This window comes from Triturus cristatus, chromosome 3_2 (genome assembly GCF_964204655.1).
Source record: "Triturus cristatus chromosome 3_2, aTriCri1.1, whole genome shotgun sequence".
Classification (NCBI taxonomy): domain Eukaryota; kingdom Metazoa; phylum Chordata; class Amphibia; order Caudata; family Salamandridae; genus Triturus; species Triturus cristatus.
The window spans coordinates 948,776,619-948,803,843 of record NC_140584.1 but is presented as its reverse complement, the minus strand read 5'-3'; the positions used below and the strand labels follow the sequence as shown (position 1 = coordinate 948,803,843).

Genomic DNA, 27,225 nt, shown 5'->3' with positions numbered 1-27,225 from the left:
ACAATGACCTGGAGTCAATGCTACCTTGAGGCAACTGCAGTCTTCTGGTCTACTATCTGTAGAACACATGAATTGTTGATCTGATTCCCCCTGAGGTTAAATCAAACACAAGGAGCAAGCAAGAGCTTACATTTACTTATTTAAATTGTTAAAGGGCTCTTCTCGAACCCACAGTAACCTACAACATTCTTCCACAGTACGGAGCGGATCCTATGATGAAGCATGGCACTTGCCTTGGCGAGGGTCTGTTGCCCTTCTGACTCAGAATATTGAGTTAATAAACAATAAGGTAGTCACTCACTACAAGCATAGCAGATCAGTGTGACTGGCACCGGCTTCTTTCCTATAAATGTATAAAGACCAAAGCATTCTTGCGTTGAGTTACTCATGGAGGGTATTCTGTGATCCTAACTGTATTTTCCTCCCATGCTCCATTGTGTGAAAACAGCAGGGTTTTACATGTCGCAGTTTATCTCTACGTGTAAACTGACATTTCTCATGCAGTATTTTATTTGGGCACAAAGCACTACTTATTTTTTAAATATTGCTGCCTAATTTGCCGTTTGAGTCTTTGAATTTTCTTTAAACCATTTTTGATCATTGTACATAGTTTACACTACAGAGACAGGAGTCAAGTTTGCATCAGCCAAGGCACCAACTTTAATGTATGTTTCTTGCTTAAGCAAGATGACACACCCATGGGAGTCCTTAAAGAGCCAGGAGGAAGAGAACCAAGAGAGGAAGAAGGTTAATCAAGGGAAGGTCATGGAGGGGAAGATGTAACCAGAGAGATGTTCAGAGAGGAGGATATTGTTTTTCAAGGACAAGTGCAGAGAGGAAAAGATGGTAGGAAGGAGAAGTGTGGAGAGGAGAGGATGGTATGTCATGTATGGGTGCAGAGAGGAGAGGATGGTATGTCATGTGTGGGTACAGAGAGGAGAAGATGGTATCGGGCATGTGCAAAAAGACGAAGGGAGCAGAGACCACATACTACATTCACATTGAAGACAAAGGAAAAAGGACCTATCGAGGACAAAGGGGTGCACATAGACCCTCAATGACAAAGACTGGAAAAAATGCTGCTGTTTCAATGAAGAAGCCTTGAAGAACCCACAGAATCAGTACATGGAAATTTTTCAAAATGGCCACAGCCTGTGGCGGAAGGGACGGGGGCACTCGGACGCCTCTCAGACAGAATCACTTTAGGAAGAGGCTGTTCATGCTTGGGCCGCTGTCCGATTATTTCACCCTTGTAACTGACAGAGAGCAAAAAAATGTTTCACGTGCACAACATTGAAAACAAAATGGCATAATAATAAAGAAAACATAAACTGTTGTTCTTTGTTATTGGTCTGATAACATAAACATTACGTTTAGTTGTAAAGCTCACGTTCACCCAAGTGTATCTCAGCACCAAATAACTGATGTTTATTGTTACCCAACTCAATGGTATTCATTTTATTGACCTTAGAAGGATGAAAGGCTGAGTGGACCTGCCAGGATTTGAACCTGTGACAATGAGTTGGAACATAGGCTACTATAGTGGAGGCATTAGTCCATTAAGCCTACAGACATTGCTTTTTGATTACATTTGCTAGTTTCATGCAGAAAGATGTTAAACATTACTTTTGTTTGTACTCAATCATGATCACTGCTGAATCAAGCCAATATCAGCATTAAATAGTTCAATGAGATAATGTGCCTGCCGCCCAGATCTGTATATAATTTGATAGTCACAGGCTTGAATGCTGGTGGTTTAAGGAAGCCTTTATGTGAAAGGAAAACCCTGAGTCGAGTATTGGTAAAACATGGAATTAACTTCACAAGCTTGTTAAAGGTTTCAAAGTTTTGCAAAAAAATCGCACCAGGTGAGCTAAATCACCTGATCAGGACCAGGAATTCTCAGGCTGTTCCTGCATTTTTCCCCATGCTTTTGTAGCACAAACCTGGCACCAGGGTTTTCCACGCCCGGAATCTGTGACGGGTAATGCAGCCTTTCATCCTCCCGAGTTACACGAACCAACAGCAGCCGCTGTGATCCTGGGCACATACACGGAACAGCGGCTCATCGGGGACCCCGTTTATACATTCAGTGCATAAACTTAATGTATTAATGAACATTATAACCGTTGAGCTTCGGGAGTGGTTTTAATGCACAAAGAACACATGGACCCGAACCAACGACAAGTGCCAGCATTGCTCGTAGTTAATGTACAGAATGAACATCCCAACCAGCCTCTGGTGGAATGTGTTCATCCGTCCGAGGGGACCCCGGAACCCCTGTGTGTCTGGGTCCTGCAGGTGTCCCGGTCACCTTTGTCCTGATGAGAAGTGACTTGGACACCCCGTTCCTTTCAGTGACGGTCGATGCCAGTCTGGCCGCAGAACCGAAGTACATCACTTTACTGGGGTAAGTGCACCCCCCTCAGCTTTCAAAATATTTCCTTTCGGTGTTTGCTGTAGCGCCAACATGACGCCTTCTGGCCACTTTAGAGCTTTCAAGACCACGAGCGAGAGCCAGACGCGAACAAGGGGTAACTATAAGACTTCTTCATAAACTGTGTAGAGCCAAATACCCTATTACCAGACTGATTGTGGATAAACCCCCAACACCAGGAGATGTCCTCAGCTCCAATTTCTTAGAATGGGCGTGGCTAAAACCGAAAGGACTAAATATGGGTACTGGTTCAAAATCTGGAAAACATGCAAAAAAACAAGCAATGGCATAGCCAATAGGTCTCGCCTTTGGGACAGTATAAGTGTTTAGCCATGCAACAGTTGATGTTGCACCAAGGAAATTGTGCTGCATAATTACATACTTATAAGGTCCCAAAGGCGAGACCTATTGGCTATGCCAATGCTTGTTTTTTCAAGCTGTTCACTTTGAAACCTGAACGTCACTTTAATCCCAGCTTCAGGATTCAGGACTTAACCTAAGAATCTTGTGCTTCTTGGAAAATCTGGAAAATTGCTCTGTGTGTGATTACTTTCCTAATTTTCACTCTTCTGTTTGCATGCCACCGCCTTACAGCTCACTGTGAAGCAGTCTCTCTCATTTATCCGTCCCCTTTACTGTAATTCCCAGAGGTATGTTTCATTTATAGCCAATGATGTATATGTGTTTCTATTAAAAGTATTTGCACTAGTCTTCCTCTGAAAATGTAATATTTACGTGGCTTTTTTTTTGCAACGTTTAAGCCGGATGTATGATAGTACATCGCACACCGTTTCAACGCGTGCTTTTACCACACGCTTCCCACATTGCAAAGACTGTTACATTGGATGTTTTCCCAACGCACAGCGTTTCAACGCCAATGCCGTTTACCCTATTGCGAAATCCATTCGATCGCACATTAAAAAATCGCACGCCATTACAACGCCTATTTTTTTCTCTTTGATGCTCTTACACTCCCTGTAATGTGGCTACAGCGAAACCAGGGGGCAGATTTATGACGACTGGCGCATCCCTGCATATCAGCCGGGATGCGCCAGTTATTATGCGCCACAGCTGCGCCACCATGGATGCGCCGCATTTATAATGCGGCGCACCATGGGGCAAAAATGGCACAGATGCGTGACGCATCTGTGCCGAAAAGTGGCGCATTGCTGGAGTTGCGTCGCAAGCGCGACGCAGCTCCAGCAATGATCTGGGGGGCCCTAGCTGTACAATGCTGCGTCAATCCTTACGCCTGCTTCAAGCAGGCGCAGGGTTTTGACGCAGCATGGGCCTAAAAGTGACTGAGTGAAATCTTGTAGATTTCACTCAGCCACTTTTAGGAGGCGTTCCTGCGCCGGAACGCCCCCACCTGCCCTGGAACGCCTACATGTGGCGCAGGGCTTTACAACGTGACGCATCTGGGAGATGCGTCACGTTTGTAAATACCCCGCACCATGGCGCAGGATTTGCGCCGCTGCTGCGTCACAAAAGTGACGCAACGGCGGCGTAAATGAGGCGCAAGTGCAACATAAATCTGCCCTCTTGTCTTTGTGGGTGGCGGGGTCGCATTCTACGCCTGTTAAAGTGCCAAGTGCTGAGCTGCCTTACAACATTTGGCTAAACTTTTTTGTCATAAATAAGCATTCATTTTGTAAATCTGGCTTGCACGCTTGTGTTGTTCGAATTCAGGCCCCCTTTAACAGCTTGTCCGCTCGTGCGTACTGATAATTGATTATACAGCTGACGTAATGCACTTAATAATGCTGGCCATGTGCCTAGACTTGGAGTAACGCTTCTTTGTCTGCGACACAGAGTCTGCAAGTTTCATTGCTGTCAGTTTTGTGCCAAGGTCTGAGGCTGGCCAATGTTGAGTGTGTGCCAAATTTGTGTAGTAGAAATGTGCTCTTTAAGGATTTAGAACAGCTCGGCCGCACCTCAAAACCCTCCCACCTCCCTCAGGGGGGGGCGGCCGGGCACTCTGCTAGGGCCGGTTTTGTTTCCTAGTCCGGCGGACGTTTGATAATGTGTGGAACGCTGTCCTCAGTGACCGTGCGCTGGATATCATTCATTACGCTGTTAGTATGAATGTTAAAACAAATAAAAGTTGCCCTGAAGGTGCCACACTGCTGCTACGCTTATGAACAACATTTCCGAATGAGGAGGAGGTGGTGCTGCGGGCTTTTACTCTTAAAATAAACCACAGTGAGATGCATGTCGTATTACATGTGTGAAATATATTAGTCACACGTGTTTTCTCTAGAGCGCCTACTTTATGTATCCTGCACTATAAAGAGTTCATACAGTAGCCTAATCGCCGAATGAACATTTTATGCCCCTATTAGCACCTTCGTGAAAAGGCTTTTAAAATGATTTTAGAGAATCAATGTCCCTCAAAATTGCTTTGAATTATACCCTTTCTATCTTAACAAGCAAAAGGAAAACCAGATACCGATCTTTTACTTAAGGTTGCATTTAAATTAAATTATATGCACAACATCAATGTGAGACGGTTGTTAAAATGATGGAAATGATGAATAATCCACTAAGTGCAGCCCTGCAACGAATTCAACTGGCGGGATTCTTGAGGCGATTGTTTATCCAAGTATCTGTATAACCTGCTATCCTCCTTGTGTTAACTGTGATGGGATCGGACACCAGTAGTAGATTGACGAGCTGCTCCCATACTGTGCTGCAGCTACTCTTCTTGTGACTGCAGTCTTCTGGCAATTTACCACATCGTACCATTACAGAAGAGATATGGGTGTTCCATATTAACCTCTTAGGTTATCCGAGTGGGCATCTTCCTTCGGTGAGTTTGTCACACTAAAGGTCTTTGTAGTTATCCGGAGGACAATTATTTGGGACAAATTACCATACTCTGGCAGATAGTCTGCACTGTAGCTAGGAATATATATGAATATTCCTAGCGAGGTTCGATGTTGTATAATCAGTGATTGTATTTATAGTTGAAAGTACGCATGCCGTCTGAAACGTCACAGTACGTCACACCAGCAAACGTCACAGCTGTGTACATACGTCACGCTGCAATGCGTTAAGCCTAACTCTGTAAGGGTTCCGGCGTGAAAACCGTCGTAATAGCATGCGATGTGAACAACAGTGCGATGCAAGGGCTTGCGTTGCTGTGCCTTATGATGTAAAAGTTCCTGCGAAGTAAAAATTGCGTTGTGATGTACCCGCGAAGTAGGCACATCGTTGTAATGGGTGTTCGCCGTTTAAGCCATTCTCTAATGCCATATATGAGTTTATCTGAATGTTATCTTGTTACGGTTTTATTTTTCAAAAGGGCTCGAATTCCCATTAGGCCTTTGCTGCATTCTATAAAACCAGGGTCGGACAAAACTTAGGCCTGAGCACCAAAATAAAAGTGCCCTATTAGTAAAGCAAAAAGGTGAAAAAAAGTGGTAATATCTTGGAAATCAACTGGAAAAACCAGCCCACCTGGCCATAAAACTAGCCCACAACTGCTAAAAAAAACAGGCCCATACACTGATTTGTCATGGGGCACTGCCCGATTGCCCTACAGGCCAGTCAGACACTGTATAAAACTATAAAATAACTAAATACATAATTAATTCATGCCATATTGAAACCGACTTAAATGTTTCTATAATTTAAAAACATATGTATTGTAAAATACAACTGGGAAATTCAGGCATCCTCGAAATCCTATTCTTAATGCATCCTTTTCATTTCAGAATACCCACGATAGTGGAAAACAGTTTACCATTTCCCAATCAACCGATCCTTAAAGAAGAGCGGCCCGCCAAATGTTTTGTAACATGTTTTAATGGAGGTAACCATTGACCAGAATCTCCTCTCATTAAGACCAAGCGCTAGTTTGTGAACACACCTGTGTAGGTTCAAAGGAAGAAACCAGGACCAAGCTGAAGGCTTCAACAGGTGTCACAGCATCCTGGGCAGCTGGATGGGGCGGGTTACTTTAACTGGTTTTCCCATGAAAGGATTGTTTAAAGAAAAGTCTTGCTGAAAGCAGGGGTTGTACGGCGAAAAACCATGCTCATTGGAAATTCTCCTCAGTGGCGTAGCAAGGGGGAGGCGGTCCGCCCCTGGCGGCACGTGTTTTGGGGGCGGCCCTTATCTGCGGTCGTCGCAGAGCAGCAAACGCAGGAATCGCCAGCAAACCCCCCTCCTCCGCTCTTACCTGCAGCCATCACGGGGCGGCAAAAGGTCTAGCTACACAACTAATCTCCTACAAAACTTTGAGCCTAATTTGAAGATTGTCAGATAGGGGATATAGTACAAAAAGCGGCAATTCTCCCGTCCGCCTGGCATAGAGTGTATGGACATCATTACACTCAAAATCAGATGTCTGTTGCTTTTTGGCAAATGCCACATGACCAAACTCTATTTTCTCCCCTCCCATCCTACAAAATTCACTTTCCACCGAGATTAAAAGGGCTATTCGGAATAGATAAAAAATAAAAATAAATGTTTACCCAGTCCTATGTGTCTGACAATACGAATTCAATTCTAGAATGTTGTTTTGTTTGAGAACAGTCTGTGACTAGGCCCGTGCGAAATTTCTGTCACACTTGTTTAATCTTCCATAATTTCGGTCATTTTGCATTACGCTTTTTCGTGAAAATCTCAAAAATATGCTGTTATTCCACATTACGCGCCTTTAGTGGCAAACATTTTACTCAAGGGCACAGGAGCAACAACCTTGTGTTTTTGGTGCTATTTTTTAAGGGCAAAATATTTCCTCATTTTCAAAAGTGGACATAATGACGCCTTTCGCCCTTAAATATAGCATCAAATGCCAGTTTCACATTCTGTGTATTTACGCATCTTTTTTTCTGAATTTACTTGTAATTACGCAAAAATAAATTATATGAATTTCCCACATTGCTAATTGTGATATCATTCACTGGACGATCCCTTTAAGGCAACAAACTTCACTAAGGGGGTCATTTCAATGTCGGAAGACCCGCCACCGCCAGCAGTGCGGTGGGGGGCTTTCCACCATCAGAAAGCAATTTTCCCCCTGCCACATTACGATGGCAGGGGATCCAGACTGCTACCGTGGCGGACGCAAAGACCGTCCGCCTCGGAACTGCCACAGGCAATCGTACCGATTGCCTGGCGGAGCGGTCTGCATCCCTAAAATTGTGGCATGCCTAGCAGGCACGGTCAGCCAAATTAGAATGCTGGCTTCAGCCAGCCGTTCCATGGCGGCGAAACCGCCATGGAAAAGCTGGCGGGGATTGGTTTTGGGGGCCCGTTGCAGGCCCCCCTTGTGTTGGGGGAAGGTGTTTGTGCACTGGGGTTACCCATGGTACCCCCTACATTTCACTGCACCAAGTGCAGTGAAATGCACAACATGCATTTTTGACATTGCGGCGGGTGCTGCAGTCAGCAGCACCCGCTGCAATGTTAAACTGCAAAATGCGACCGCCATGGTGGCGGTCGCATCCTAATTCAGCGTGCGGGACCACCGCTTGCATGGCAGTCGGTCCCGTTCCCCACTACGATGGCGCCGCCATCTTAATCACCCCCTAAGTGTGAAAACTGTAAACTTCACACAAACCTGCAGGAATTTTGATACCTCTAGTTTGCAATAATATGAAAGGCTAAGAACTTATTTTCAAATCACAGGTGCGCAGATTTACCATCGTCCATTGCTTCTAAAACTGCCTTGTTCTAAAACAGGGAGGATCTCAGCGTCAGGTAAGTGTTGGAAAACATTTGAGTTTTTATGAGTTCTAATAAAAGTATACTTTGTTTTTATTGGAATATTTTTTGAGGAAAGTGGGTACGCCTTGCCTGCATACATTTTATTGGTGTCCCATCCCATTCACTAAGTGTACAGTGATGGGAATCTGTGATTTTGTATTTAGCAACACATTGACGCATCTGCTCGTAAAAAGGACACTCCTTGGCAGCTACAATTTCTTTTGACTCAGCAGTTGAGTAAATTTCTGTGCACATTTCTTATACAGTGCTAAAATTACCAGATGGTCTCAAAGAGCTATACAACAGGAAGGCTGCTTGAAATGAACATCTTTTATGTGGCATTCCCCCAGATTTCGTCCCTCTTTTTCTGAATCCGTTTTTATTCACTATAAGATTCTGCACACTTTACTCCTGCTAAAAAGTGGTTAAGTGCTTGTGCTCTCCCTTCTAAACATGGTAACAACTGGTATTTACCCAATTGGCACATTTAATTTACGTATAGGTCCCTGGTGTATGGTACTACCCAGGGCCTGTACAATAAATGCTACTAGTCGGCTACATCACTCATTGTACCACCCACTAAAGTAGCCCTGTAAAACATGTCTGCAGGCCTGGCAATGTAGTCTGGGTGTGCATTTTAAAACTACCATTTCAACTTGAGAAAATAAACCGTTTCAAGGCCTAAACAAACTTTCTATTACTTATAAGTCTTCCCTATGGTAGCCCTAAATGCCGAGATGGCAGGGTGTATGGTATTTAAATAGTAGGGCATATGTACTTAATGTTTTGCATGTCCTAGCAGTGAAAAACCTACAAAGTATTTTACATTGTGGCAAGCCTGGCTCTCCCATAGGTTAAATCTGATTTATACTATTATCCTTATAAACTGCTATATTTAGTTTGGGAGTTTCTAGAAAAAGTATTCAGCGACTCATTTAATAGTCATTTAAACTCCAACTGAATGAGCAAGTTGTATTTTTTTCTACTGTTTTGGAAACTACACTTTTAGTATGTTGTCATTTCCAGCCTATAGTGCATTTTTAAACAGACATTTTAATCTGTCAAAATAAACATTTAGCCAGGCCTAAACCTTCCTTTTTAATACTTATAAGGTACCCCCAGCGAAGAAACCCTTAAGGCTCCTAGGGCATAGTATTTAAAAAGTAGGATGGTTTTGTTTAAGATGTATTTGTCCTGGCAGGAAACAACCCCTGAAGTCATTTTTCACTACTGTAAGGCTATCTGCCTCATAGACTTAACAGTGGGTTACCTTATTACCCTTAAAAAGTGATAACTTTAGTTTGAGACCAGATAGAGATGTACTGTTTACACAAAATTAATTGTAATTTAAAATCCTCTTTAATGATAAAGATAGATTTTTAGTTACTATTCTGACAATGACACTTTTAGGAAGCTAACGTTTGTCTGCCTAAACCGAATGTGCCTTTCTGCCAGTGTCCAGGGTCACATGGCTGTGAGTGGGTCTTCCGTGGTATTGTGTGTATTCCTCCCATATATGGAGAAAAAAGGGCCTTGGGTGTGGGGCTGGTGTTGCTCTCCTAAGTAGGATGTCCGGGGGGGGGAGTAGTACCCCGCCGTCCTGCGCTTCCAAGTGTAGTTTCAGGGCTTGCCCACCCTCTTCCTGACTTCTATGGGCTACCTGACCTGCCACTGACTAATGCAGCTCACACTTAAGCCTGCCTGCCCTTTGTAGGCCTTGACAGTTTGGAGACAAACCCAGGATAGGAGGAAGGATATTCCAAGAGGAAACCCCTCACCCACAGGCTGGCACTAGGGAAAAAATTAGCACCTTCAGAAATTCTAATCAGAACACTCCTAGAACTGTTAAAGATTCAGAAAAGGGACTGTCCTGGTTTTGAAGAAGGAAGAATTTAACTGTGTGCCTCGAACACTGTCTGCCGATAAGTGACTCCAAGGGTCAGTTGGCTGACTTCCTGTTTGATCTACAGGGACACAACAAGCTTCTAGAAGCCTCCTTGCAACTTCCCAGCTGACCAGCACCAACTGGACCTACCTAGGCCTGTCTGAGCCCTGCTGCTGGCTTCTGCTGGAGTGAGACCTGATCCCTAAGAGGTACCCCCAAGGTCCTGAACACTTGGCTGGCATCACAGTGTACTCCTCCTGAACTCATGACGAAGATACAAAAGTTTCGGGCTTCTCTCAACCATGAAGCAGCCTTTTTGTGGCAAAAAAACGACTCCAAGCGGCAGCTGCCAATGCAAAGCTCCAGTGCAACTTGTACTTCATTCCAACAGGGACTATCAGCGATGAACGCCAACACAAAGCACTAGGGAGATTTGCACTTCGCACCATCAGCAGTATCCCACATTGACTGACCAACTGTCCCTGCCACTAACGACCTCACGACCAGCGCGAATGGCATCTCCTCCTGCGGACTTGAGAAGGTAACTCTTAAGCGGAATGAGGCTGGTTCCTGTATCTGACCCAAGCTCCATCGTGGTTGGTCGTAACGTGTGACTTTACCCTGGTCCTACACGGCTGGATAACTGTGAGTGGCGCGTTGTGCTTTTTGTTGTTATTTTCACCTAAAACTTTAAAAACTCAAATTTTTGGTTCACCTGATTCAATTTGTCATTTTATTTATTAATTTGTACTCTATTGTTCTAAATTGGTTTCAGATTGTTCTTGTGTTGTGTTTCCACTTTATATTTGTCTGTGTGCTGCATAAATATTGAACACAGTGCCTCTAAGTAAAGCATGACTGCTTTTGTTCCAACCTACCAGAGGGTTAAGCACAGGTTAATTTATTGAATTTTGTGGTTCACCCTGAGAAGGACTGTGGTTGTTGCATGAGAAGGGTTTCCACCCTCTCAAGCAATAATCCTATTTTTTAAAGCCCTCTTCTGCAGGGGCACTTGCCAGTTCTGTGCCCTTCTGAACCTAATTAATTCCCTCTGCCAACGCTCTCCTGATCAACTGGGCTGACCCATGGGGAACCCTCCTCTTCATCAGTGGATCTCGTCTATAAGAGTTCTAACCTTAGTTTGTTCAGAGATGTATTGAGTAGGCTGCCAGTACCACCACGGCCAACATGGTGATGTTGCCATTCCGCCCCTTGGATCAGACTCATGTCCCCAACCCAAGGAAAACGCTACCCAAAGAGTCAACATCCAACAGCTGTCAGTGTCAAAAGTCAGGACCGGGCCATCTGAAAGATCCGGACTTAAAAACCTTGACTTCCTGTTTGACTCCGTTGTAAACACCAATCAGAGAACAGCGATGAGGACCAATAGAAGGCCACCAATTGTATACCAACACAGATAGCCTGGAGGATGCTAGTCCTGCGCCAAGAACGTAAAACAACAAAAATGAAGGAAGAGACATTTTGCAAATATTTGTTTTCCTCTCTACGGAAATGCTCAAGGGGGATGTGTGTGATTGGAGCCGAATATTTGTATTTTGGGGGTAGGAGGGGTGAAGGGAGTTTGGTATTTTTTTATAACAAGAGTGTCTTGCAGTGGCTTTCCTTGAGACTGAAAGCAACGCTTTCATCCTGACATCACTACTTCCCAAGATGCATCCTGTAGCTTCAGCCCACAGTCATGCAGCACTGTGTTGGAAGCACTAAAACAGTAAGAATGTGTAAACAATACAATCAAACGAAATTTAATCAAGAAATGAAAGTGGCTTAGAAGAAATTGTGCAAATAATAAATCGTAAAAACACTACCTGATCTGAAAGCTAGTTCTAAGCACTTCATGCAGTGAGCAAGCAAAGCTCTTCAGAAGCGCTTGCAATACACACGTTTTGCCCCCTCTGAGAGGAATGTTAGAAAGTAAGAACACAAATTAGATCAGACAGGTGATCTTGCTAGTAGGGAGCATTCTTACTCAGCTGAAGCTGCCAGTATGGCAAGAATAAGGATAACAGTGTCCATTAAATGACGTAGCCCTGAGTAGGGAGCTGCTTCTACCACATGCCATGGTCAGAAAGGGCTGCGCTGTAAAGAGTGGAGGGCGGTCTTACCTTCTTCTGGACATCTTGGATGGTATCATAGTAATGACTGTAGTCCTCTGCCGGGCGTGGGCCATGTGTTAGGTACCACTGTTTTATCTTTTCCTCCAAGTCAAGGTTGGCTTGCTCCAGGGAGCTCACTTTGTTCAGGTAGGATGCCAGGCGGTCGTTTAGGTTCTGCATGGTCAACTTCTCGCTGGTATTGAGAATGCCACCTTCACTGTCGCCATGCCTCCCCCGAAGCCACCACCACTGGAGGAACCGAGAAAGCTGCTTCCATAGCCACCACCAGATCCACCACCAAAGCTATGGCTCAAACCAGCTCTTGAACTACTGCCGAAACCACTGCTGGAGCCACCACCAAAGCTTCCAGCATACCTGCCAGCACCACCCAAGTCAGCACTCATTTTCCCTCCTCTGTGCCCACCACTCAAACTACCACCATAGCTCCCACCACCGGAAGAGACGGAGGACATCTGATAAGATGAGCTACCACCTGTGCTCCCCTTCCCCTTTTGAGAACTTGACCCATACAAATGGCTCCTTCTGACGGCAGTAGCTCTCCAATCCTTTGGTACGACAAGATCTTAAAGTTGAGCACAAGTGTACCTACTCACAGGCGTCCTTATTTATACTCGTCTCAAGGGTTGGCCCATCTCACAATACTTTTATTGGAGTCACCAGCCCAGTTGCCTTTGCCAACTTTGGATCCATCACTGTTGTTTTTTACTTTCACTGCCTACAGAACACTCCACAACATGCAAGGTTGTGTGTGGTTTTTTAAAATTATCACTGTCACGAAAGGTGTTATTTAAAATGAGTTGCTCCTTTAGCAGTAAGCGAAACGATGTGGCTGCTTCCACCCTGCTACGCCTCACCCCCTACTGCATTTAATCATCATCTTCAGGTTGCATACCCTTGAGGAATAATGAAATACCCCTGGAAAATCACAGTCAGGCATGATAAGCTCTCTCTTTAATATCCCTGCTTGTAAATATGAGAAGAGATGGGCATTTTCATTCTCTGTTTCTCTGCCAGTTTGAGTGCTGTCAGCATGTTTGCTTTCATAATAAATACACATTGTAAATCTCAGGATAGCAAACATTTTTCTGAGGATGCCTGACACTCACCTGAATCCACATTCTCTGACTATTAGTACCAGTCTGCGTGGATGTGACATGTAGCAGCTTCGACCACTGGCTTGGTCTTGGGTGCCCCAGTTAAGGATGTTCCTACTGTTGATCTCTGGGCTCGAGAAGGCAGAAGCTAGAACAGAAAGTACACGCGACTTCAAGAAATTTGAAAACTTACTATAGTTTTCCACTTCTTGCAGTTTCACTGTTATGACATTTCCACTTGACATAGCGCAACAACTCGTACTGAAGATATGTCTCGGCACTATGCCAACACAGAAACACCGCAATAGCCTAAAAAAGTAATGTTTCAAGAGTTTTTTTTAAACCAGGCAAAATCAGAACAGCGGTGGAGATGAAACGGAAGTTGATTCCAAGCCAATGGGGCAATAAAGAAAAAAGCTATCCCACCAAATCTGGAAGTGTGAATGCGGGGAACGGCCAGAAGGCCCTTATCACTTGATCTAAGCATTCTTGGAGGACAGTAATGCCGTAGTTTGTCCTTTAGATAAGAGGGGGCTCCACCCATCAGAGCCTTATGGGTGAGGCAGCAGATCTTAAAAACAGTGTGTTCTCTGACTGGGAGCCAGTGTAAGGTTCTCAGAGTGGGCCCCAAGGGAGAGACTGCCGGGAGATTACAGACCAGGCATGCAGCAGTGTTTTGCACCACCTAGAGTTTGGCCAATAAGGTATCATTGGCGGCCATAAGCAAATCGTTGCCATAGTCGAGGCAGCTTATGCCTAGGGCCTGGACCCAAGTCTTCCGAGTAGAAGATGGTAACCAGGGGAAGACTTTCCTCAGAAGCGGCATGGTTGCAAAGTAGACACACAGATAGTGGAGATATGATCCTTCGTCAATAGTGCCTGGACTAATTTAACCCACAGATTTTTCATGGCAAGCCTGGGGGAGGAAGCCTCCCCAAGTTTTTAAGGCCACTAGACAGGAGAACAGAGGTCCTGGGCTTTGCCAAATAGCAAAACTTGAGTTTTTTGATGTATAGTTGAAGATAGTTCACCATCATCCAGGCCACAATCCTTCTCATACAGTCCATGAAACGGGCCATTACGCCATCAGAATCCTGACCAAACGAGACGGTCAGCGGGGTGTCATCCGCGTATGATAAGACATCAAAGCCACATGATTTAACAATCTAGGCAAAGGGGGATATGTAGATGTTTAACAACATCGGGGTCAACGATGAGCCCTGAAGTATCCCTTTGTTGATGAGGATGGAGCGGGACTTTAACCAGCATTATCGTTTGTGTGCAGCTATCCAAAAAATCATCGATCCAAAGTAGTACATTGCCACCGACACAGATCTCAGGCAATCTGCAAAGCAGTATTTCATGAGAAACTGAGTCAAAGGCCGCTGACAGGTCCAACAGCACTAGCCTGACAGTGGAGCTCACATCTAGTGATAGGCAGATTGTGTCCTCAACTCTCACCAGTGCTGTCTCAGTGCTCTGGCTGGCTCTGAATCCCCATTGGGAGGGATCTAGAATTTTAAAGTCCTAGAGGAATGCAATGAGCGGTTTGTTGACTGGGCTTTTCAGAATGTTTCCCAATAGTGGGAGAAGTGAGATGGGGCAGTAGTTAGACACGATTTTTGGGTCTGCATTTGGAATAGCCAGGGAACAGGCGCGTGACTTGGTGAAGTCATTGAGCATTTTGTAGAGATCTTCAGATGAGTTTTCAGCATTCTTGATTTTGCTAGACATGTAGCATCTCCATAAGGGTGTGATAACTCGGAAGTACACATTTGTAGACAGCTCTGTCTTCCAGTCTTCTGTCTTCGCTACTGCTAAGCAGCCAATACAAGGCTCTTGAAGGCTAATCTACAATAAGGGGTCAATCCTGTGATGTTATTGTTGGTCAAATAGTGTGGTTTGTCACTTCCACATCTCCTGCTGTTGCTATTAACAGACAACAATGCATTTTTTGCATCATGGATCTAAATTATATCTATTCAGAAAAAATCCCACTGTTCAAAATGCTGCTGATAGGCCACAGCTTCGAGGCCTTTCGAATGATACACATCTAAAAGAGAGAAGAAGGTAAAAGAGATTTGATACCTTTTCAAATTAAAAATACACAGCCCTTTCCAAAATCCGCAAATTTATTTTTAAAGCCACATATCACCATACAGTATCAGGAATTTGTTATCCAAAGCAGGAGAAACCAGATCAACAAGTGAAATAAACTGAGGTGCTAATGCAAATTATAGCTTCAGTATAGTTCAATACTATACTGTCCACAACGCTTTGTCTCTAAGGCTGAAATCACAACACAGAAAATAGTTCACCTCCTCTATCAGAAACACCTGGATCCATTCTCTAATTTTATCCCTGCCTTCAACACTGCACAACAGCCTGCTTCCTTTTATCTAGTTTTGTGCTAACCAAATCCATACATTGATTAAGGAGTCAAAGTAACTAAAAAGACATAAAAGTCCCAGCTTGACACAACTGGAATTGTCTTTTACTGCTAAACATATACACGTGGTCCAATCAGTTCTGAGGAAGATCCCATCATAATTATGCTGACCAAAACACATTAACACAATTAAGGTATACTCCTAAGCAGAAAAGAAATATATAGCTCATAATATATTTTCTGTGACACAAATATTGAGGAGGAATAATCAAAATTAGGATATAGTTGCTTCTCAGAAACACCCCTTTATAAAATTTTGGGCGTTCATGAAAAAATAGGAGCAAATCAATGTTTAATTATGATTTTATATATGTGTGTTTCCAAATATTTATCAAATTATAGAATCGGATGCATATAGTGCAATACTCACAAGTGGTAAAGGGTTACAACATTTTCCCAGTTGCATGTATAAAAATGTTTACTAAGAAATAAAAAAAATGTGTCTATTGTAAATAAATATCTATGGTTTCAATAAAGCACTGACCACATATGACACAATGCTGCTGTATGACACATTTGCTTCTACAGGGAAGATTTAAAGTTTGATAATTTATAAAGGTGTTTGATTATTAGGTGAACATGAGTAATTTTGTGTTTTGCAATTCATTTTTATTATTTGTTCTTCTCCAGGACACGTTATGGATATTAACCTTTTTTACTGTAGAGCTTTGGATAATCCCAAGACAATCTGTAAGGAGACATTCTTTTTCAAAAAAGATTGGACAAAATCATAATAACAGTCACGTAAGGTAAGACATTTCAAGAAAGCCTGAGGCACTTCATTAAAAATGCTTGAACTAAGCAAGATGTTTTAACAAAAAAATAGAAATCAAAAAACTCTCGAAATATTTTTAATGCGCTTTCATTGATTTATTATATTTTCTATAAGAAACAAATAACCAACAAAAACCAAACGATTTCTGCTGGGATACATTTCAAATATAGAATCCACTGTGAAAGTTCCATAAACAAGATATATTATTGGATTTAAGACTCCCGAAGAAGAGAGTGGAGTTGTGAGGCGGAGAGTCTGAGCTCTCTAAAAATGCAGGTTTGCACTAATTTTCTATCAAGACTGCAGGGAGGTAATGTCCTATTGTCGAAGAAATTACCTAAGTGACATTTCTGGAGTGTGATCATGGTTAACTGTAATTGATAATATACCCAAAGAGCAAGATGAAGAAAATAAGATGTAAAGGAGAATAAGGCAGAAGCACAGGAAACAGCAGCATGGGCATTTGCACCAGTGTGATCCAATCGTTTTAGGTTCCTAAATCCAATCCTTCCTTTCCTTAGTGATATTCCAATCTGGCTACTCGTGACTTTGCTAGCATTAGCTTTGTACCCTTACCATCCCTAGTCACCCCATTGCTATCTTTTCCATCCACTTTAAGGCTGCATATCTTCATCCAACCTTGGTAAGCTGGAATAGAGAAAACGAGTTACATTAAAGAAGTTGCATATATAAGTGTCATGGTAGATACTGTCATTTCTGGAAATGGTCACTCCTTCTTCAAAACAGGAGGGATTCATCTATATGTCCAGTTCTTTGCCCAGTACAACTTACAAGGGTCAAGTGCTATGATTAACTGCCTCAAAGGATTGCATGAAATGAATCATATCAAAAGAAATTGATAAAACTATATGCTAAGATTCAGACCTGCTATCTGTATGTTTCACAAAGCTGTTTCTAGCAGGCTCTTTAACATGTAACCTTTAGAGCTATTGTCTCCGTTTTGAATGTCACATATTTTAGATAATAAACAGTGATGAGTGAAGAAGGACTCTCTCTGAATGATTAATCTGTCCTGCAAGACCAGCTAAGGATGGTTCAAAATGGTTGAAACATGTTGATTAAACGTATTTGTTAGGTTGTGAAACTGATAGTAAGCAACCAAGAAATTTAATTTACGTTTCCCTAAACCACCCTAAGTGTACATATAACTTTTCTATTCCTTTTAATTTTCATTAATTTGCGTGTTATCTTTTCGTAATTTGTTGCATATTTGTTCTACTTGCATACACACAGTTGTTTTTATATTTTTCTTGCAGTGTCCTTTACTGTTGGAAATTAATTTTATCATCAACGATTTATGATGGAGAAGACATGTTTCTTTTTAGGTCTCTCCTGAGCCAGTGCGCATGCGCTGCTCTGCGAGGCATTTTGTAGGGGCTTTTAAATTCCAAACACACGCTTGTGCGTGTGCTTGGAATTTATCACTTGCTATTGGGCTTTGGGTGCTGTCTTTCTAAGAAAGACAGCACGCAATTGGCCCAAGGGAGGTGCATGTCCCGCCTTCTCTGTTCTGTGGCCTAGGGTCCGCAGGAGCGAGCATGAGCGCCATATGTATCCAATTATCGCGCTGCGTCTTGCGGTCGCGTTAATTGGAAACAGATGAGCATACGCGGCGCTTTCTCTTTCGCTGCGGCGGGCACAAGCATGTGCGCGTGCGCCCCACTTCCGGGCTTGGTTTTAAATGGTAAGCGTGTTGTCTGGTGTTATAATCACGTCCTATTGGCTTTGCTAGCGCTTGTTTGAAAGGTATTCCTACGTGGTTGGCTGTGTGCCCCCCATTCTCCCTGTCGCACAGGTCCCGTTTTCCTCTGGTGTATGGTGACGAGACGGCTTAAAGCACGTCCTATTGGCTTTGCTAGCGCTTGTTTGAAAGGTATTCCTACGTGGTTGGCTGTGCGCCCCCCACTCTCCCTGTCGCACAGCTCCCGTTTCCCTCTGGTGTCTGGTGATGAGACTGCTCGGTAACTGGTGCCTGGCACAGCTGCAAGGCCAAAGGGGTGCCTTCTTCTCTCAATGAGGATGTAATGCATGCATTGCACGGTGTTGTGCAACTGTAGGGCAGCTGGGTGCTTTCTTCTCGCAGTGAGGGTGTAATGTGTGCATTACATGGTGATGTGCCGCCGCAGAGCAGATGGATCGCTTTCTTCTCGCTGTGAGGGTGTAATGCTTGCATTACATGGTGAAATGCCGCCGCAGGGCAGATGGGTCGCTTTCTTCTCACAGTGAGGGTGTAATGCGTCCATTACAAGGTGTAGTGTCGCTGCAGGGCAGATGGATCGCTTTCTTCTCTCAGTGGGAGTGTAATGCGTGCATTACACGGTGTAGTGTCGCTGCAGGGCAGATGGATCGCTTTCCTCTCACAGTGAGGGTGTAATGCATGCATTACACGGTGTAGTGCTGCTGCAGGGCAGATGAAGTGTTTTGTTCTCATTGTGAAGATGTAATGCGTGCTTTACACGGTGTAGTGGCAGCCCCTAGTGTGACAAGGGGCCCCCTCCTCGAGGTCCTTTTACTCCTGTTCTAGGCAGTGCTTTAAATGGGGAAAAATAAGTGCAGGTACTCATTAAAATAGAGGTGCGGCAAGTGGGTGGGGCTAGGGGCGAGGCTAAGGGCAAAATATCATCATACATAGAGACTTCTGTACCAGTTGCAGCAACTATTAAAACACATGAGAAATGTGTTTATGTAAAAAAACACAGATTAACTCATAACACAAAATGAAAGTCATGATAGTACTTTCACCCGAATGGTCGCTGCGCATCTGATTGACAGTGCACGGTCAGTCTAGAGACCCTGTCCTGTTAATCACAGCATGACGCAAGCCCTCTCCAACCCCTGCAGTTTCGGGACATACAAATGGGCGCTGCTGGATAGTGCCAATATTGGCAACACTTCTCAGTTCTCATACCACAACATACAGAAATAAACCACAAGACACCTTCTCAGTTTTCGGACAGCAAAATACATAAATAAACCACACAACACTTTGTTAGTGGAGAAAATTGCTGCAGGTTTATTTGCATAACAAATATGCCAACATTGTTGGTTATCTTACGGGCAATCCAAGGGCAGGCCAGCCCTTATGCCGCCTGGCCGCCTGATGAGCCAATTCACCGTGGCCGTCGCCAGTCGGTGGTTACCAATTTTTTGGGAGGGGCCACCCCTCCCATCACACTTACTCACTTCCCCCAAAAGGGGGCTGAGCGTTTCCAGGCAGCCCCTGGTTGCTCAGTCCCACAACCGCTCGTAGGACTAACAGGGCGCCGTCGATCTTCCAGGGGACAATGCTAAGACATCCCTGGGTATACTTGGCTTTGCACCCTTATTGTGCTGCTACATGTAGTGCCCTTCTGTACCTTGCAGACTCTGGATCGCCCTGTAACTCCTCCTGCAACACAAAACAATAAGTTAGATTCTTCCCCTCCCCTTACCACCTTCTGGCCGTCTGCCGGGTAAGCGGTAGGGCGGGAAACAGCGAGACGGGCAGCAGACAAGAGGCTTCATCGTGGGCGGGGGGAAGGTATTTGTACCCTTGCCTTCCCCCACCACGTCCGGAAGTGACGCGGCCGGCTGACCCCCTGGTCCATAGGCCGGGGGGCACTGGTATGCTGCTTAGTGTGCCTTCCTGTGGCTCTAAGGAGGCCGCCCTGTTAGGATGGTCCCCTACGTGGACCCCGGGCAACCTGTCATAGTGCCAATATCGGAAACACTTCTCAGTTCTCATACCACAACATACATAAATAAACCACAAGACACCTTCTCAGTTTTCGTACAGCAAAATACATAAATAAACCACACAACACTTTGTTAGTGGAGAAAATTGCTGCAGGTTTATTTGCATAACAAATATGCCAACATGGTGGGTTATCTTACGGGCGATCCAAGGGCAGGCCAGACCTTATGCCGCCTGCCCGCCTCAGGAGCCGAATTCACCGTGGCCGTCGCCAGTCGGTGGTTACCAATTTTTTGGGAGGGGCCACCCCTCCCATCACACTTACTCACGTCCCCCAAAAGGGGGGCTGAGCGTTTCCAGGCATCCCCCGGTTGCTCAGGCCCACAACCGCCCGTAGGACTAACGGGGCACCGTCGATCTTCCAGGGGACAACACTAAGACATCCCTGGGTATACTTGGCTTTGCACCCTTATTGTGCTGCTGCATGTAGTACCCTTCTGTACCTTGCAGACTCTGGATCGCCTTGTAACTCCTACACAGCTCTGGGGGTGGCCACCGTCACAACCAGGGCCCCCCACCAAGGTAGGCATCTTTACCTCCATCCTGCTGATTACCAGGCCTCTCCCCGGTCCAGCCAAAACAAGTCCAAGCCCATACAGGACCAGAGGCCAGCATGCCTCTTCTGGACAGGTGCTTCCATCCTTTCTAAGCTCCCTGTGGACTATAGACTGATAAAACCGAAACCCCTCAGTTCAGGGATGGATGCATAACTTACACCAGGGGGAATTCAATTCTGGCAGCAGGACCCTCCTACCCTGGAAAGTCAACTCACTACCTCCCAGCTGTCTGACCCCAGTGGTGAGAGGGGAGACACACCACCCCTGTCCGGGCCGCTACTTCTACAGAAGCTGTTCCAGTGCCTGCTCAATTACACCATCCCTCCCAGGGTGGCTTACGGCCGGCTGTCCCCTCAAATGCCTTGGGATTCCCACTGCCCCACCTGTTAGCATGTCCTGCTGAGTCTGCAACTCGGAGGGGGACCCAGTATCCGTGGTACCCGCCTCGCCCAGCCCTTCATGTATATGCACCCACAATTGGTTTGGTGTTGGTTCAATGTTAACATTGCCTGGCTGAAAAGCAATACCTTCGACAATCCATTCCTGACAAGAAGTGCCAATGCTGGTGGAAGTAAGAGTTATCAAGCCCACCTTACTTCCTCATTCACCCAGTTAACAGTGTATAGCACTTGTCGGAGTATGTCCATCGCATTCCGCCAGTCACCACCCTGGGTGACGCCTCGCCCTCCCAAACTTCTGCTAGTATACCAGGGAGCAGACAGGGCAGTGTGAACCCGAGGGGAACCACAAGTATAAATACCTGCTCTTTTAGAATACTGGGAATGCCAAGTGTTCTTTAATACTTTGTAGCCCATTTGTGCTTAACCTAGGGGTTTCCCCAATCTTATGGCCCATAGCACACTTGTTGGATGACAACTTCCACAACCTGCATGGCTGCCAGCCAAGACTATAGGGCGGGAGAATTTGCCCATGTTATTGTTACTCAACTCAATGATACTTGTTTCATCGACCTCAGAAGGATGAACTGCTAAGAGGACCTACCAGGATCTGAACCTGTGACCAGCGGTCGAACCCAAGCCCTTTTCAGTTCGCCCGCTCCACCTGCCTGTGAACTTATATCCCAAGGCAGACTTCAGGTCCCATAACCCGTATTTGGACATGCCTGAGCTAGAAACAACTTTAAAAGGCCTGCAAACCGGCTAACCACCAACCTTGCAGTCCGAATGTTCGCTGACAACTCCCAAGGAAAATTCGCTTAACTGAAGCAACTGGTAACATGCCAAAAATTCAATCAATTTAACATTAACTATTACTGCAAAAAGTGCTCTGGTAGTTTGTCCGTATTAGTGCTCCATCCCCTCCATATCAACAACAACAAGGCAACCCGCACCCTCTTGGGAATGGCACACTAACGACCCAGCTGACAGAAAGTGCCTATTCGTGTGTAGCCCATGACCTTACGTTTATCACGGACGGTATACCAGGATTTTGTTGAAACTTAGCTGGCTCTACTGCTGACTGCGCGTTGCACCATCACGAGTATGTCTTTGCCTCTTCAATTTCTTGGATGCAAAATTTTTATGACATTGCCAGCCCCAATCCCAGGCGAAATAAAAGGAAGCTTACTGCTACCCATGTGAGCCTCTGCTGGTCCTAATGAGGTACAAATAGCACCGGTAAACTAGATGCTGTACTATAGCATTAGAGGTCCATTGTCGCACTTCTTAAAGTCCATGGCTAACCTACTCATAGTATGACTGAGACAAGAGAGGCTGTAAATTTAAAGCCCAAAGAGATGATCATTAGATAGACCCAACAGGGAATGATCATGTGAAATGAGGTAGGAACCACCACCACCACACCCCGCCTGTGAATCAGTCCCGGATTACTTAGTCATGTAAAGTAGTGTAGCCACAATTCACTGGCATCTAACCTGTGCAGTGTCCTGCTCTGTGCAATCCCCCTCCTGCTTCCACTGGTCACCTCTGCCTGATGTGCATGACCTAGGTACATAGTCCCCTTGCATGGCGGACTGCCAGTGAGACAATACATCACATATCCCATAAGTACCGCTACCTGCCTTCGCTAGAATCTAGCCTGGCATCCCTTCATGCCCAGATATATCAAGTGATAATGGTTCAACTCGGTCAAATGACTCGACCACACATAAAACCCACAGAGACAGATGCGGCCCGTTGACCTGCACCGCTAACCTATGGATAAAAGCACGCTAGTCATCAAAGTATCTCACACTGTTGGAACGTAGCCGCAGCTCCCTGATATTGCTGCAAAGAAATATCTGACACCCCCCAATTCTTCCTAATTGCTGGCTTTACTGCTAGGTGTGCCCAGTTCCTACACTGCTATTCCTTTACAAGTCTTTTCTTTCTATAACTGTAAAATGCAAGGAGATTGTATGCCCCAATTCCCACGTTGAAATGACTACAATGCCAGCCGGACTTGTCAGGAGACAGTCAACCTCTGTCTATGAAGCGCAGCAACGTGGCCAGTCCAATACAGAGTTAGCACGACCCCCTAATTACCCTGAACTTAGATGCCCCAGACTGCTGGCCCTATTACCTGGAAAAGTGGGGTGCTTCCCCCCACTGGTAACATGTGTGTGCTCACCGACCCCTGCATCATCTAACATGTGAGGCCCAAGCTGTTTTAGCAGTCCACCCCAAGTTTGCCAAATATACTTTACTCAAGGTGTCAGGCTCTGCTCATTGGAGATGCTGCATATCTTTCTATAACTGCAAAATGCCAGGAGATTGTAGGCCCAAGTTCTAATGTTGAAACAAATCTAATGCAGCCGAACCTCTCAGGAGGCATTCACCTGCCTTAGAAGCGCAGCAACATGGCAAGTCCAAACAGAGTTAGAACGTCTGCATCATCTAACACGAGGCCCAAACTGTTTTGCAGTTCATTCCAGGTTTGCCAACTATACTTTAAAAATCAGAGTCAGTCTCTTCCCATTAGCGCGGCTGCATATACCCTTCAAGCATGCCAAGGTTGTTGAAATGCTTGTAATACTCCCAGCCACTGGGTGCCACCTCCTCTTCCATCCTTACATTCCACACGTGTCACCACCTGTGCACTTGCACACCGTATCCTCTTGTGTGCTTGCAAACTGTGTCACTTCCTGAGTCTTGGCACCTCGTGTGTAACTGCACCGTGTCACCTTATGTGTAACTGCACCGTGTCACCTCGTGTGTAACTGCACAGTGTCACCTCGTGTGTAACTACACAGTGTCACCTTGTGTGTAACTGCAGTGTCACCTCGTGTGTAACTGCACACAGTGGTAATAGCACACAGTCACCTCATGTGTAACTGCACACAGCGCCACCTCATGTGTAACCGCACACAGCGCCACCTCATGTGCAACCCCGCACAGCGCTACCTCATGTGCAACCCTGCACAGCGCCACCTCATGTGCAAACCCCGCACAGTGCCACCTCATGTGCAACTGCACAGCGCCACCTCATGTGTACCCGCACAGCACCACCTCAGGTGTACCCGCACAGCGCCACCTCATGTGTACATACACAGTCACCTCATGCGTAAATGCACACAGCGTCACCATTTTAACGAACAAACTGAAGATGCCCGGGCTGCGAACCAAACAAGCGTGCCCCTGTTGTAATGGAGAAGTGTCACCCCTAGTCGTTGAAACGTCACATATTACACTGAAATTTGGAGCATGTCACACATAGCGCTCTGCCTTCGCAGCTGTGTTGAATTAATGTAGCTTACACGCAGTACACACCAGGCGTTGGCAAGAGAGGCCCGTGTAGGGCGGCGTGTGCACCCTTGTTGAAAACATGGACGGGCAATGTGTGTTGGGAACTGTAGTGCTCTCCGAAGTGCCCTAGTCCAATTGCCAGTTGAGAACCTATTTACCCTGAGCGTTTACCAGCGAGAACATTATCGCTGCAAACACGTACCTTCAGAGGAGGTGATACAGTGTTCATCGGAGGGCTTCCCCACGCACAACAGGAGCACAAGAGTTTGATACCCCAGGGGGAAAAAAGCGCCCTCAGCCGCATGACACTGTCTACAATGGGGTACCTGTGTTGGTATGATGTGGTCAATTACCGCGTACGATCCGGTCCCTGGCTCTTTGCGCCTTCAGGGCTGAACTAAGAATATTTATTTATTTTAGTTCTTTGTAGAGTTTTATATAGCGCAAACTAAACCGAGACGTCGGGCATCAGAGCGCTAACATGAGCACCAGTTCCATTACAAGAGAACACATTCGTTATAAGGCCTTGGAGATTAATTGATTTGCCCAGAATCACAATATGTTGAGCTCGATGTAAAGACTCGAACCCGGTTTCCCAGCTTTGAGGTCGACCGCTCTAACCGTAAGTCTTATCCACTCGCCTTGTCATTATAAGTTTCCCTGACGGCGGGTGTTCGCACTCCTTAGTGATCACTGGGAACACCAAACATAAATGAGACCTGCACATGGGGCCAGTAACCCCTACATGCTGCTGGTAACCCAATGCCCCTGCTAGAAAGCATGTTGTATCCACTCCCGACTCCATAGTAGAGCCCCTGTGACAGGGAGAGCCCCCAAAACAACAATAGGTGTGGATGCCGCCACGGAGCAATAATGAAACATTGTGGGCAAGGAAACATAACGGATCAGAAAACATACCCAACCCCAGTCAAACAAATTACCATGTTATACCCCTGAAATTTGTGAAACAGAAACATTGACTTTGGGTATCAGAGCGCTTACATGAGCACCAGTTCCGTTACATGAGAAAAACATTCAATTTGTAAGGCACCGGTAGATAATAGATTTGCCCGGAAACACCGTTAGTTAAGCCTCGTTGCCGAGACCCGAGCCCGGTTCCCCCGTTTCGCGGTCGAACGCTGTAACCGTAAAGCTTAACCACCCGCCTTGTCAATCTAAGTTAGTAGCTGATCCTAAGGTCATGTCAGGTGGTGGTTGTCCAGCTCCATGCTGCCCCGTACCCCCATGACCGGCAGCAGCGCCGGAGAGCTGCGCGGTGTCCAACCGCTAGTTGCTAAGGCAGAAATGCTCCTGGTAAGAGTGCGTGGGGGCAAGCCCTACTTCTGCATTTACTGCCAAGCGGCCGGACTTGCGCCTCAAGGTACCCGGGGCTCCAGTCTCTGCCCCTCACCGCGCCGCCTTCAACAATGAACTGGCTCGCCGCAAGGCACCCTCTGGGGTGCAAACCCCAGAGCCACCCGGGGAGATGAGAGATAGACCAGAATTGCAGGATGAAAATGGACGCTGCGCTCAAACCTGGCATTCCGCTCCCAGTTGGCAGCTCACAGCAAGACATGGGTATGAAGCGTAAACATTATAGCTGCAGGACGGATTCCTATGCAATGCTCTATACAGTGCCTATGCTGCTAGACTTGTTTAAAGCGGCCCGGCCAGAGCGCCGCACGTCAGACTGTTTTGCAAGCAGCCCCTGCAATGCGAGCCTGCGAACTCAGTCGCCCAGGGGAAGGCGTGGATCCGGACAGCAAGCGCACCCGCGACCCCAACTGAGCTGGCCCTGCCAACCGGTAGTGTCGCCTGTCGTGGGCAGCATAGGGAAGACCTACGCCCAAGCGGCTCTAGTGCCTGATGCCCTCCCCAAACGGAGCCCAGGCGCCGCGTTCGAAGGCCCCATGGCCTGCTCCCTCCGCCGAAGCCGTCTGCTCCCCAGCGCTAACCGGGCAGGGAAGGGATAATGCTCCCGAAGCGTGCGCCCCAGACAGTGGAGGTTTGCAGGTCTGCCTCAGCCCCCACGAGCTCCATTGAAACCCTAGAAAGAGGGGGGGGCGCAACAGTGCTACCTGCTCTCCCCCCTCCCCCACGCATCGGGAGTCCCAGGCCCTGATAATCCCAACCTGGACCTGGCTCTAGCTACACCCCAGGGGACCCCAAGACTTGGATGCCGAGGGTCGGCTGCTCTCTTCCCCGTTGGGGAAATCTGCCAGGGAATCCCCCGTGCCAGCTGGCCAGGCCGGTCCGACGGCTGCCACATGGGGGCCCAATAGGACAGACCCCACTCCCTCGCTGCCCCCCAATGAACAACCACTCGGGTGGCCGAGTTAAGGGAGCAAATTACCCCGGCATTGGAGGCCGCAACCTCGGCTACGGCCGGGCCGCGCGTCTGCTGCCTCGGGACACACATGCACTCAACCCCCCCGACTCCCGTCCCCTTCCTTAGCCTCAAACCCCACCGGTACCGGCAACGCGGACCTCACGGGGGCCAAGCTAACTCCAGGGTGGGATGGAGTCCCTCCCGGGCATAACCCGGGTGGTGGGACCCCAATAGGGGGGAGGGGGAAGCCGACTAACCTCGTGGTCCGCGGCAGTCCCCAGCACGACCGAAACAGCGAGACAGGCAGCAGACAAGAGGCTGCATCGTGGGCGGGGGAAGGTATTTGTACACTTGCCTTCCTCCACCACGGCCGGAAGTGACGCGGCCGGCT

General features: G+C 46.4%; 1 pseudogene; it reads right to left on the bottom strand.

The window, feature by feature from the left end:
* LOC146858862 (keratin, type I cytoskeletal 10-like) overlaps window positions 1-12,331 on the bottom strand; it is a 74,306-nt pseudogene extending 61,975 nt beyond the window's left edge.
* Between the last annotated feature and the right edge of the window lie 14,894 nt (window positions 12,332-27,225).